The following is a 14,257-nucleotide window of genomic DNA, read 5'->3' as shown; positions in this document are numbered from 1 at the left end:
ATTCTGGTCATTAATCCCTTGCCACATTGGCTTTGAAAATATTTTCTCTCCGTGGATTGTTTCTTCGCTTTGTCGGTTGTTTCCTTTGCTGTGCAGAAGCTTTTTCAGTTTGGTGTAATCTCATTTGTTCATTTTTGCCTTGGCTTCCTATGCTTCTGAGGTCTTACTCAGGAAATCTTTGTCCAGATCAATGTCCTTGAGCGTTTCCTCAATGTTTTCTTTTAGTAGTTTTGTAGTTTGGGGTCTTAGATTTAAGTATTTAAGTCATTTTGATTTGATTTGATTTTTGTATATGATGAGAGATAGGAGTCTAGTTTCATTCTTCTGCATGTGGATATTCAGTTTTCCCAGCATCATTTGTTGAAGACATTGTCCTTTCCCCAGTGTATGTTCTTGATGCCTTTGTCAAAAAGGAGTTGACTGGCTAGGTGCAGTGGCTCTTGCCTGTAATCCCAGCACTTTGGGAGGCCGAGGAGGGCAGATCCTTTGAGGTCAGGAGTTTGAAACCAGCCTGGCCAACATAGTGAAACCCTATGTCTACTAAAAATACAAAAAATTAGCCAGACATGGTGGTGCACACTTGTAATCCCAGCTATTCTAGAGGCTAAGGTGAGAGAATCACTTGAATCCAGGAAGCAGAGGTTGCAGTGAGCCAAGATCATGCCACTGCACTCCAGCTTGGGCAACAGAGTGAGACTCATCTAAAAAAAAAGAAAAAAAAAGTGGGGGGTGGGGTGCAGAGTTGACTGTAAATGTGTGGATTTATTTCTAGGTTCTCCATCCCATTCCATTTTTTGTGTGTCTATTTTTATGCCAGTATATGGTATTTTTGGTTACTATAGTTTTGCAATATAATTTGAAGTCAGGTAATGTGATGTCCCCACACTATCCCACATCTTAAGAGTGTGAACTAATAGGGGCAGATTTAGATAAATTGGCCAGACACGGTGGCTCATGCCTGTAATCCCAGCACTTTGGGAGGCTGAGGTGGGCGGATCACTTGAGGTCAGAGTTCGAGACCAGCCTGGCCAATATGGTGAAACCCTGTCTCTACTAAAATTACAAAATTAGCCAGGTGTAGCGGCACATGCCTGTAGTCCCAGTTACTCGGGAGGCTGAGTCAGGATAATTGCTAGAACCCAGGAAGCAGAGGTTGCCGTGAGCCGAGACCACGCCACTGCACTCCAGCCTGGGTGACAGAGCGAGACTCCATCTCAAAAAATGGAAAAAAAAAGATAAATAAATGCTTGGTTGTTGTAGATATTCGTAGATTTCCTTGTCATCTCTTTTCAGCAGCAGTCCCCAACCTTGTTGGCACCAGGGGCTGTTTTCGTGGAAGACAATTTTTCCACAGACTGGGGGTTGCGAGTGAGCGGGTTGTTTCAGGATGAAACTGTTCCACCTCAGATCATCAAGCATTAATTAGATTATCATAAGAAGCGCTGCAAGCTGGATCCCTGTATGCACAGTTCACAATGGGGTTCCGCTCCTATGAGAATCTAATGCTGCCACTGATCTGACAGGAGGTGACGCTCAGATGGTAACGCTCTTTTGCCTATTTCTCACCTCCTGTTGCACAGCCCAGTTCCTAACGGGCCATGAACCGGTACCGGTCTGCAGCTCAGGGGTTGGGGACCCCTTTTCAGGAAACAGCATCCTGATTTTCCTTTGAAGAATCAATCAGCCTTCACTCTTAGTGTCTGAGGTTTGAGCTAGGGTCTAGGGAAGGTCTGTGTCCTAGGCTGCATTTCTTTGACAATATCATTGGTTCAGAGATGGGCAGGTACCCCAAGCTGGGCCAGGCCCCTGACCTGAACTTTTACTAGAGCTAAGCCATAGGTAAGAAGGTGCTTCTTTTTCTTAGATTTGCCAGGATGACAGGAGCCTGAAGTTTTTGGTGGTCCTCGTTGTCACTTCATGGAGAGGTCGGCCTGAGAATGAAGCCTGTGCAAAGGAAAACAGAGGGGACAGGGAGAGAGAAATTGATAATAAGTATTGATTAGCTTATTGGATCCATCCAGTCCTTGGACTTTCAGTAACCTTTGTTCACTAGTTCCCTCTTTTGTACTTAAGCAAATTTGAGTTGTGTTCTGTCATTTGCAACCAAAACAATATAGAACTTATGCCGATAACTTAAGATTCATATGTTGCTCATAAGATTGGAAACCTAAGCCTTCCTCTGAACACAAATATGTGAGTAAGAATAAAAAAAGTCAAATACAAAGTCCTGATGATAACAGTCAATGGGATGGATTGGAAAGTGTCTCAGACTAGGAGTCAGAAAACCTGCGTGCTGATCCTAGGAGGTTCACTTAGCCATGTGACTTTGTAAAATGTGTGAAACTAATGCTGTAAAATATGTAAAATTAACTCTGCAACAAAAAAGTAATGTACACATACATATTTTGAATGTTGCATGATGTAAAGCCAAAGAATTATTAGAGTTTCTCCCAGAACTTCTTCTGTATATCCAATAATGAGTTTTCAATATTAGTGAAGGAAAGACCTAGGAGTGGACATTTCTCAGTCTCTCATATACCATATGCACTGATCTGGGTGATAGAATACCTTTAAAGATATACTTAAAAATACATCTTAAGAGAATGATAAGACAAGCCACAGACTAGGAAAAATATCTGCAAAACACATATCTAATAAAAGTTTTGTATTCAAAATATGCAAACACCCTTAAAACTCCACAATAAAAAACAAATAACCCAATTAAAAAATGAATGACAGATCTGAACAAACACCTCACTGGAGAATATATACAGTATGAAAAGATGCTCAACATCATATGTCATTAGAGAACTGAAATTTAAAATAACAAGATACCACTACACACCTATTACAGTGGCTCCACTCCAAAATACTAGCGACACCAAATGCTGGAAAGGACATGGAGCAGCAGCAATTCTCATTCATTGCTGGTAAGAATACAAAATGGCACAGCCACTTTAGAAGACACCTATTTCTTAGAAAGCGAAACATACACTTACCATATGATCCAGCAATTGTACTCCCAAGTACTCATACAAATGAACTGAAAACTTATAGCCACACAAAAACCTGCACACAAATATTTATAGCAGCTTTATTCATAATTGCCAAAAATTGGAAGTAAACAAGATGTTCTTCAATGGATAAACAAACTATGGAACATTTAGACAATGGAATGTTATTCTGGGATAAAAAGAAATGAGCTAACTATCAGGCCATTGCCAAGTGAAAGAAACCAGTCTGAAAAGGTTACATAGGCCTCATCTTTAAGACTTCAACTATGACATTCTAGAAAAGTTGAAACTGTAGAGACAATAAAAATATCACTGGTGCTAGAGTGGGTGAGGGAAAGAAGGGAGGGATCATTAGGTGGAACACAGGGCATTCTTAGGGCAGTGACACTACTTTTATGATACTGTAATGATAGATACATGACTAATGCAACATATTATTAATGAAGAAAATAGTGTGGGGAGGGAAAGTAGGCATATGGGAACTCTCTGTACTTTCTGTTCAATTTTTCTGTAAACCTAAAACCACTATAAAAATAAAGTCTATTAATTTTTTTTTAAATGTGTCTCTCTGTAATTCCTTCTGCCTCTCATCCTGAAGTCCTCTCTGAAATGGAATCAGGAAAGACAACACCTTACTCTTGAATCCTGGGAGCCCCAAGAGGAAGTAGGACTGGAATCTCAGCAGTACTAGAAACCAGGAAAATTTGGATCTATTGACATCCAAAGTGGATCAGAAAGAAAAGTGAGTGCCTCAGACACCAATTGGAAAAGAAAAATTTATTTACTTTCGCAACGAATATTTATTGAGTGCCTACTGTGTAAGGCACCGGTCTGAGGGCTGAAGATACAGCAGTAAACAAAGTTTCTGCCATCACGAGCCTCAGGTTCTAGTTTGGAGAGACAAAAAAAAAAAAAAAAATGTAAATTTATAGACTGTCAGATGCAATAAGTGCCATGGAGATAATATAGCTGGTGAATAGTGTATGGCAGAAGCTGTTAATTGTTCGTAGAATTCATTGTTCCATTCATGTTTTAGAAAAAGAACCCTTATCTGAAAGTTTACTTGGTTATGCATCTGTGCATTACAATCTTCATTTCCCTAGATCCATTCTACTCCCCTGCCCCCTTGCACCTAGATACAGCCTTGTGACACAGGTCAGCCCCACGGGATATGCATGGAAATGTTCTGCGTAACTTCCAGGTCATTTGCTAAAAGATAAGGCTACTTGCCTTGGAAACTTTCTCTCTCTCTCCTATTGGCTGGGAAATAATGATTGAAGAATCCTTGGAAGCCAAAAGTGGAAGACAGCAGAGCCCCCAGCTGTAGTCTGTTCAATTCTTAGCTGTTACATGAGAGGAAATTTTTTTTTTTTTTTTTTTTTTTTTTTTTTTTTTTTTTTTTTTTTGAGACAGTCTTGCTCTGTCGCCCAGGCTGGAGTGCAATGGTGCGATCTTGGCTCCCTGCAACCCCTGCCTCCTGGGTTCAAGCAATTCTCCTGCCTCAGCCTCCCAAGTAGCTGAGATTACAGGAGCCTGCCACCATGCCCACCTATATTTTTTGTGTTTTTAATAGAGATGGGGTTTCACTATGTTCGCCAGGCTGGTCTCGAACTCCTGACCTCAGGTGATCCACCCACCTCGGCCTCCCAAAGTGCTGGAATTACAGGTATGAGCCATTGTGCCCAGCCAGGGAAATAAATTTCTCTCTACTATAAGCTAGTTTGTTTTTAGACTTCATTGTTACTGTAGCTTAGCTGGTATGAAATTCAGGGAGCACCAGGGCAAAGTTGGGGAAGTTTTCTGTGTTACATAAGGTGGTCAGGGAAGGCCTCCCTGATAAGATGACATTTAAGCAGAAACCTTAAAAGAGGTGGAGAGTGAGCTATGGGGCTATTTGGATAAAGGGGCAGAGGAACACAGCAATCACAAAGGCACTGAGGCAGGATTGAGCTCCAGGCTGGTTCAGGAACAGCCAAAAGTCCGGCATGTCTGCAACACAGTGAGTAAAGAGGAAAGAAAATTAGAGGGGATATAGGGGAGCAGATCACATAGGCCTTTTAGGCCATCACAGAAAATTCTGGAAACTGCCTCTTGCAAAGAGCTCACAGGGAGTCTCGAGGGAAGGACAATGGAAGAGAGTCCATGGAGGGGGACAGCGCCAGAGAAAAGAAGACTGCCATGCCCTTCTGGAGCATCTGTAAGTTGAATCCGGCTTATATTCATAGGGAATTCCAGAGACAAAGGCATTGTCGGGCTCAACATGTACTGGTGGACATATTCACTGTATCAAATACTAAATTTATAATCAAATACTGTCTGGGAAGATATATTTTCTAGAAACTCAGTGAGGATTGAACTCAACTGATGAGTAATGCTCCTCTAAGAAGTGAACAGACTCCCTCATGCCCAGAAATCTCTCTGGCACAAGAGCTATGCAGTCACAGAATTATAGGCATCTCTCCAATTTTCATTTTATCGACCTGGGAAACCTGGAGAAACAAAATGACTCACCCAAGATGACATAGGAAATTAATGGCAGAACTGGAAACTAGAATCCGGGTGCCCTTACTCTATTTAAACATCCTTTCCATTACAATCAACTTTAATTCATGCTAGGTACAAACGGTGGTGGTGAATATTTCAAATTATAAAACAATTCTAGTGAATTTTGAACTGGGTTTGATCAGGGAGTCACTATTTTATGTCAGCAACAGATTTTCTTTCCTAATGATTCTTTGTGTAAAACAGCGTGGGATGAAAAACTGCCCTGATTACACACAAATCAGATTATCTGGATGGAGATAATTAGTATAAATAAGGTCTCTTATTAATAAAGTACTTTGAGCTGTTTAGAAAATTTAGTATCCATTTTCTCCTCTGATCTCCATGGCAGCCCTGTGAGGTAAGCAGGGTAGATATCATTTCCATTATATTATAGAGAAAGAAATAAAATAATTCCAGAGACAGTAAATGACTCAGCCAAGGTCACATACCTTTTTTGATGATGCCAGATATTCTTATCCAGCTCTGCAGGACTTGGCACCACAGGCATCTTCCCAGGTGATTAATAACTGGCACTGGCTGGGTGTGGTGGCTCACGCCTATAATCCCAGCACTTTGGGAGGCCAAGGTGGGTGGATCACGAGGTCAGGAGTTCGAGACCAGCCTGGCCAAGATGGTGAAACCGCGTCTCTACTAAAAATACAAAAATTAGCCAGGCATGGTGGCAGGCGCCTGTAATCCCAGATACTCAGGAGGCTGAGGCAGGAGAATCGCTTGAACCCAGGAGGCAGAGGTTGCAGTGAGCCAAGATTGCGCCATGGCACTCCAGCTTGGGTGACAGAGCAAGACTCCATCTCAAAAAAAAAAAAAAATAAATAAAAATAGCTGGCACTTTATAGCTCTTACTACATACCAGACACTGTTCCAAGTGCTTTGCATAATAACGATTCAGTTACTTCTCCTACTAGGTGAATCTGTTATCCCCATTTACTGATGGGAAACTGAGGCACAGAAAGACTGAGTAACTTGCCCAAGGTCACGTACCCTTATAAAGTAGTCAGAGCTGGGACCCAAACATATGCAGGCTGTGTTCAGAATCTGTGCTCTTCACCACTGCACTATGCTACCTCTTCAATTAGGAGGACTTAGAGGCCATTTTGTGATTCAGGTAGCTCATGGGCACATTTCAAGAGTCTTTGAGATCAAGTTCAGATACCCTATAGCTCTTACGATTTTTGCAAGCCCTTCCTTTGATGTATATGGCCACTTGGTCCTATTATCCACTTATCTAATAGAGAGATGTAATCAAAATTTGGTTTTTAGGCCAGGCACGGTGGCTCACGCCTGTAATCCCAGAACTTTGGGAGGCCGAGGCGGGCGGATCACGAGGTCAGGAGATCGAGACCATCCTGGGTAGGTGAAACCCCGTCTCTACTAAAAATACAAAAAATTAGCTGGGCATGGTGGTGGGCGCCTGTAGTCCCAGCTACTCGGGAGGCTGAGGCAGGAGAATGGCATGAACCCGGGAGGCAGAGCTTGCAGTGAGCCGAGATCGCACCACTGCACTTCAGCCTGGGTGACAGAACGAGACTCTGTCTCAAAAAAACAAACAAACAAACAAAATTTGGTTTTTAAACCATTTATCTGGGTGGAGTGGAAGAAGCGTTGTGCATTACTACAGCTACTTCGTCATCAATGTAGAAAAGTTTTTACAGGTAAGAGCGAATTGCCTACTGTTCTGAAGAAGAGTCACCACTGAGTAGTCATCACTTCATTCTCATTTTCTTTAATTCATTAACAATATGGAGGATTAGAGTAGACGTATGTCATTTTTATCTATTTCCTTTTTTGGGGGGGGTTAGTAATGACCTCAATTTTCTTTTAGGGAATTCCCCCCCAGCTTTGTTCATTCTCAATCCATGTGGTTTTGATGCCAGCACACCGCCTGTCTTCACAGTTGGATGCATGACCCAGGTCCAAGCAATGAGAGTGTTTCCTCCTGGATACAAAAACTGAGTGACTCAGAGATAGGTATGTGATCTTAGTCAGTCCAGTGAAAGTTGGTCCCAGGACTTTTACTTGAGTTGTTGGGAAGCAGAAACCCTCTTTCTACTTAGTGACTAATACAATAGAGTATAAGTTGGAGGCTGGCGGACTTGCACAAGAATGAAATGAAGACAAATATAGGTAGAACCAAGTGCTGGAGAGAGAATCAAGTCCTGGTAGCAAAGTTGGGGCATTTATCCAAACTTTGTCAACGCTTGGACTTTTCAGTAACATAAGGCTTGTTATAACATCCCCTTGTGTGTATAGGCAAGCCTGAGTCAGCTTTCTGTCACTTGTAACCTAGATTAATTTCTTCTGATTAATTAATTGTTCTAATTAGTACAAGAATAATTTATATACTAGACTTTCTGTCTCACCTTGAAACCTGGAAGCTCACTGTATCAGTTATCTCTTGCCACAATGAAGCTGCTTGAAAAACAACCACAGTGGCATGCAACAAGTCTGCGGTTGGCTGAGTGGCTCTGCTATTCTGGATTGGTCTTGGCTGATCTTGGCTGGGCTCGTTCATGTGTCTGTGGTCAGCTGGCAGACTGGCTGGGGGCTGGCTAATCTAGCACAGTTTTGGCTTAAATGACCCAACTACCTGGCTCTGCTTCACAGCATCTCTCATCATCCATCGGGCTATCCTGAGCTTTTTCCATGGTAAAGCAGGGTTCTGAGAGAGACAGGCAGAATGCAAGGTCTAGGCTCACAATGGTCACAGTACCACTCCCACAGCATTTTGTTGGGTACAGCAAGTCACAAGGAAGGCCCATATTTAAGGATGGAGGAAATAGTCTCCACTTCTCAATCCGAAGAGCTGCAAATTCCTATTGCAAAGGGCATGGCTACCACAGGGAGGGGTGGAGAATTGGAGCCATTTTTGCAATCAGTCTACCACATTTATCATAATTGTTCCCATAATTAAACAGTGGTGGTAGAGAGAAAAGGAGCAACTGGATACTGGAGCTTAACCAGGTGCCTACTAAGCCACAAATTCCTCAGTAAATGCAGGGCATGAAGCTATCCTGTCCTGATTCCACCCATTTAGCATATGTGATTTTTTTTTTAAGTTGGAAATAGGCAGAGAGACCCTGTTTTGAAAGAGACCTTAAGGGTCATCTGGCCCAATCTCCATATTTTTTCAGAAGAAAGAGCCAGGCACCAAAGTTAGGGGACTTGCCCAGGGCCACACAGTAAGTGAGGGACACACGTGGGTCTAGATGTTTGCTTGCTGACTCCCTGCACAGCAGACCTTCCATGGTCTTGTGCTGTTCTCTTCTCACACCAAGGCAGAACACAGCAGTGGCCACATGCTTGCACTTTGGAGGCAGTTAGCCTGGATTTTCTTTCTTCCTTCCTTTCTTTTTTTTTTTTTTTTTGAGACAGAGTTTTGCTCTTGTTGCTCAGGTTGGAGTGCAACGGCATGATCTCCGCTCACTGCAACCTCTACCTCCCAGATTCAAGCTATTCTCCTGCCTCAGCCTCCTGAGTAGCTGGGATTACAGGCATGCACCACCACTCCCAGCTAATTTTGTACTTTTAGTAGAGACAGGGTTTCTCCATGTTGGTCAGGCTGCTCTCGAACTCCTGACCTGAGATGATCTGCCCACCTCGGCCTCCCAAAGTGCTGGGATTACAGGCATGAGCCACCACACCCCGCCAGCCTGGGTTTTCAACCTGGCCTGTTGCTTATTACTTATAATACTTTGGACAAATTATTTAAGCCCTCTATCAATGATGGTAATAGTACTGGACCTCATAGGGTTGTTGGGCAGATTAAATGAAAGAAAGAAAACAAAGCACATAGTAAGTGCTCAATAAATTTTAGCTATTATATTTTCTCTAAAAATACAACATTTTCCTATTTGGCTTGTTCTTGTGTGCATTTAGTCTGGGTTTAGGCATTCAGGAGAGCTGAAAATATCATAATACTAAATGTTTAGATGACAAATAATGAATTCATCTTTTAAAAGTACCTGGAGTATAAATTCACATTTTCTTGTAAGAAGAGATATTTATAATCTGGTTTGTTTACTTACTAACAAACATTTACTGAGAGTCTACTGTCAGTCAGGCATTGTAGTAGTTTGCTGTTGCTGCAACATATTACCACAAACTTAGTGACTTAAAACAACTTATGTTCTGGAGGTCAGAAGTCTGAAATGGATCATCTGGGCTGTTCCTTCTGGAGGCTCCAGGGGATAATCTGTTTCTTTGGTTTTTCCAGCTTCTAGAGGCTGCCAGAATTCCTTGGATCATGGCCTGTTTCACTCCAGTCCCTGCTTCCACCATCACCTCTCCTCTCCCTTGACTCCATTGTCTTATTGCCTTCTCTGACACTCTTGCCTGCCCATTATCAGCCTCTCCATATGGATTGTGCTTTCTTACAGCATGGTGGCCTCAGGGTAGTCAGACATGGTGGCTCAAGGCTCCAGAAATGAGTGTTTTCAGCAAGCAAAACAAAAGCTCCATGCTCTTTTATGAATTCACATTAGAGGTCACATAGCTTTGTATTCCATGTGGGAGTTGAAGAATGAGAAGACATGGACACAGGGAGGGGAACAACACACTCCGGGTCCTGTTGTGGGATGGGGGATGAGGGGAGGGACAAATACCTAACGCATGCAGGGCTTAAAACCTAGATGACGGGTTGATAGGTGCAGCAAACCACCATGGCACACGTAGAGCTACGTAAGAAACCTGCATGTTCTTCACATATATCCCAGATCTTAAAATAAATAAAAAATAAAAATAAATAAAAATAAAAATTATATTAAAAAAGAAGTCACATAGCTTTATTTCCATACCTCATGGGTTGAAGCAGTCACAGCCCATTCAGATTCCAGGGAAAGGGACACAGGCCACATCTCTTGATGAAAAGAATGTGAAAGAATGTGCAGTTATGTTTTAAAAACATCCCAGTAGAGTTCACAAGCGTGAGTTTTTACAGCAGACACTACATTTCCCTGCCAGTTTACCTGCCTTGGGATGGTGGAGGTCTCTGAAGTTGGCAGTGGTTTCCTGCAGGATTCTAAGCTGGATGGCAGCAGCTCTCTAGCTCTGAGGCAACGAAACTGAAAGCTAGTGGAGAGTTGCCTGAATTTTGCCTTCTCAGGTCTTTCCATCAGTTCTGTGAACACTCAATTTCCTGTATCAAATTCCTTCTTCTTGAAAATACTTAGAGTGATACCTGTTTTTTCTACTGGAGTCTGACTGATTCGAGCTCCAAAGTCTGCCCTCCTAACTGCCTCTCGCGTTGTTCTAAACCTTTCTGGTGCTCCTGGACTGCTCCTTTGCAACCCACACACGCTCACACATCCAGCATGCCCTAAGAAGATGACACTGCCTCTTAGTGCTCACAAAAGGAGCGCAAGCTATATGAACCTCAACTATCCTTTCTATCCAACTGGAACTGTATCTGTCTGTTTTTCCCCTTCTGCTCCATCTTAGAAGAAAAATTCATCAATACTTTTGGGAAAAAGGTAAACTTTTAAATATGATGCAAGGCACCCTTCATTTATCTTTTCAACCTGATTTTCTGCCATCTTTTTATATGTGTCCATGTTAATTATGGTAGACTAACTGCTTTACCAAATAGACTCATAAAATTGGTGGAATTACTGCTGCAACAGAAAGACCCAAAGGTCTACAATGGCCTAAACCCTGTAAAAGTTTATTTCTTGCTCAAATAACAATTACAGGCAGCCAAATAATCAGTGGCATATGCCCTTCTCTATGTAGGGACTTAAACTAATAGAGAGACAACCATTTCCTTCTCTCTCTTTCTTTCTTTCTTTCTTTCTTTCTTTCTTTCTTTCTTTCTTTCTTTCTTTCTTCTTTCTTTCTTTCTTCTTTCTCTCTCTCTCTTTCTTTCTTTCTCCTTCCTTCCTTCCTTCCTTCCTTCCTTCCTTCCTTCCTTCCTTCCTGTCTTTCTTTCTTCCTGTCTTTCTTTCTTTCTTCCTTTTTGATGGAGTCTTGCTCTGTCACCCAGGCTGGAGTGCAGTGGCGCAATCTAGGCTCACTGCAACCTCTGCCGCCCAGATTCAAGCGATTCTCCTGCCTCAGCCTCCTGAGTACCTGGGATTATAGGCGCCCACCACCACGCCCGACTAATTTTTGTATTTTTAGTAGAGACGAGGTTTCACCATGTTGGCCAGGCAGGTCTTGAAGTCCTAACCTCAGGTGACCCACCTGCCTTGGCTTCCCAAAGTGCTGGGATTACAGGCGTGAGCCACTGCGCCTAGCCTGAGGCAACCATTTTCAACGTGTGCTTTCCAAGATCACCCTTGCCAGACATCCAGAAGAGAATGTAAACTAAAAATAAAATCCTAAGCCCCCCAACCAACTGAACAGACCCCCTCTTGGCCAAGGAGACCCCAAGAAAAACTCAAAAACTGAATTCCTGGCCATCAAGAGAAGGGAAGGTCCAATATGCTTGGTTATCCTCCCTCCCTTTTGGAGTTTAGGCACAACTGAACAGCATTAGTGTTAAAATAGAGATCATAAAGCTAATAAAATAGACTTATTGTCACAATAAGATGCCAAATTGCAAATAGGACCTAACATGACACAAGAAGGGTTGAGTCACACATTCTTATAGGTCACTGTAACACAGTATACTGGAAAACAATATCTTAACATGAAATATTTCTTTTTTGCTGCCTCCGAATTTTTAGACAAAGCTTTATTTCTTTAACCAATTGTAAATTAAACAGTTTCTGAATTTACTTATACCCTGTAAGCACCTGCTTCAAGATATCCCACCTTTTCAGGCTGAACCAGTGTAAATACCTTCCACGTGATTGATTTATGTCTTTGCCTGTAACTCCTGCCTCCCTAAAATGTATAAAACCGTACTGTAATCCAACTGCCAAGGGTGCACTTTCTCAGGACCTCTTGAAACTGTGTTCCCCAGGCCATGGTCCCCACTCATATTGACTCAGAATAACCTCTTTAAAATATTTTAGCCAAGTGTGGTGGTTAACACTCATAATCCCAGCACTTCGGGAGGCCATGGCTGGAGGTTAGCTTGAGGCCAGGAGTTTAATGCCCAGCCTCGAGAACATAGCAAGATCCCATCTCTACAAAAAAAATATAAAAAAAAAAGGCCAGGCGCGGTGGCTCACGCTTGTAATCCCAGCACTTTGGGAGGCCGAGGCGGGCGGATCACGAGGTCAGGAGATCGAGACCACGGTGAAACCCCGTCTCTACTAAAAATACAAAAAATTAGCCGGGCGTCGTGGCGGGCGCCTGTAGTCCCAGCTACTCGGAGAGGCTGAGGCAGGAGAATGGCATGAACCCAGGAGGCGGAGCTTGCAGTGAGCCGAGATCGCGCCACTGCACTCCAGCCTGGGCGACAGAGCGAGACTCCGTCTCAAAAAAAAAAAAAAAAAAAAAAAAAAAAATTAGCTGGGTATAGTAGCACATACCTGCAGTCCTAGATGCTCAGGAGGCTGAAGTGGGAGGATCGCTTGAGCCTGGAGTTTGAGGCTGCAGTGAGCTATGATTATGATCATCCCACTGCACTCCAGCCTGGGTAACAGAGCAAGACCTTGTTTAAGGAAAAGAAGAAAAGAAAAAGAAAGAAAAGAAAAGAAAGAAAGAAAGAGAAAGAACCAAAGAAAGAAAGAAAGGAAGGAAAGAGAGAGAAAGGTAGAAAGAAAGAAAAAGAAGGAAAGAAAGAAATAAATAAAGAAAGAAAGAAAAAGAAAAGAAAGGAAGGAAAGAGAGAGAAAGGTAGAAAGAAAGAAAAGAAAAAGAAGGAAAGAAAGAAATAAATAAAGAAAGAAAGAAAAAGAAAAGAAAGGAAGGAAGGAAGAAAAGAATTTTTTATGGAGTTTGGTTTCTCCATTAACAGGGGAAAGCATACAGAGGGTATATGTGAGAGGCTTTTGTGGGTTAGCCCTGGACATGGTATACATCACTTCTGCTCCCATTCCACTAGCTAGAATTCAGTCACAAGGCTATATCTAGCTGCAAGGGAGGCTGGGAAATGTCATCTAACTGTGTGCCCAGGAAGAAGAGAAAATGAGTTTTGGTGAATGACCAGCTAGCAGTCTGTGCCATTGTGCCTTAAACCTTGGCATGTTTATTTAATTTTCCTATAGTTCAGCTTTGTCATTTCAAAGTTGAGGATCATCATGGCACCTCCTTCACAGGGCTATTGTAAGGATTAATTACATTAGTACTGTAAAGACCTTAGAACATTGCCTGGCTTTTTGTAGGCATCCCATAAAAGCTATCTACTATTGTTATTCTTGTAATCCTTAGAGACTCAGCTTTGATATTACTTCTTTACATGAAATCTTTCTTCTCCCTTTCCCTTCTGGCCCATTCTCTCTAGCAGCATCATATTATATTATAGCTGTCTGTTTTCTGGTTGGTCCCTCCCCTACATGCTTCTTGAGGATAAGGATTATGTTTAATTATGTTTTAAGTAACTAACATAGTCTCTGGCATATGATAGGTACTCACTAAATATTTGTTGAGGGAGGAAAGGAGAAAGTGATAAAGGCGAGAAGGAAAGCCACAAAGTGGATCAGTATCTTGTCATGGGGAGGTGAAAGGATAGTTTATCAAACTGTCCTTTCATGGATTGTAGTCACCATCTTCCAGGTCCCAGAGGGTCACTTGGTACTGAAGTCTTACCAGCCTAGGGAACAAGGCTGCCTGCCCTTCATGCCCTGTGTGAG

The sequence above is a fragment of the Symphalangus syndactylus genome, chromosome 13 (assembly GCF_028878055.3).
Source record: "Symphalangus syndactylus isolate Jambi chromosome 13, NHGRI_mSymSyn1-v2.1_pri, whole genome shotgun sequence".
Lineage (NCBI taxonomy): Eukaryota > Metazoa > Chordata > Mammalia > Primates > Hylobatidae > Symphalangus > Symphalangus syndactylus.
Note: the sequence above shows the minus strand (reverse complement) of the source record.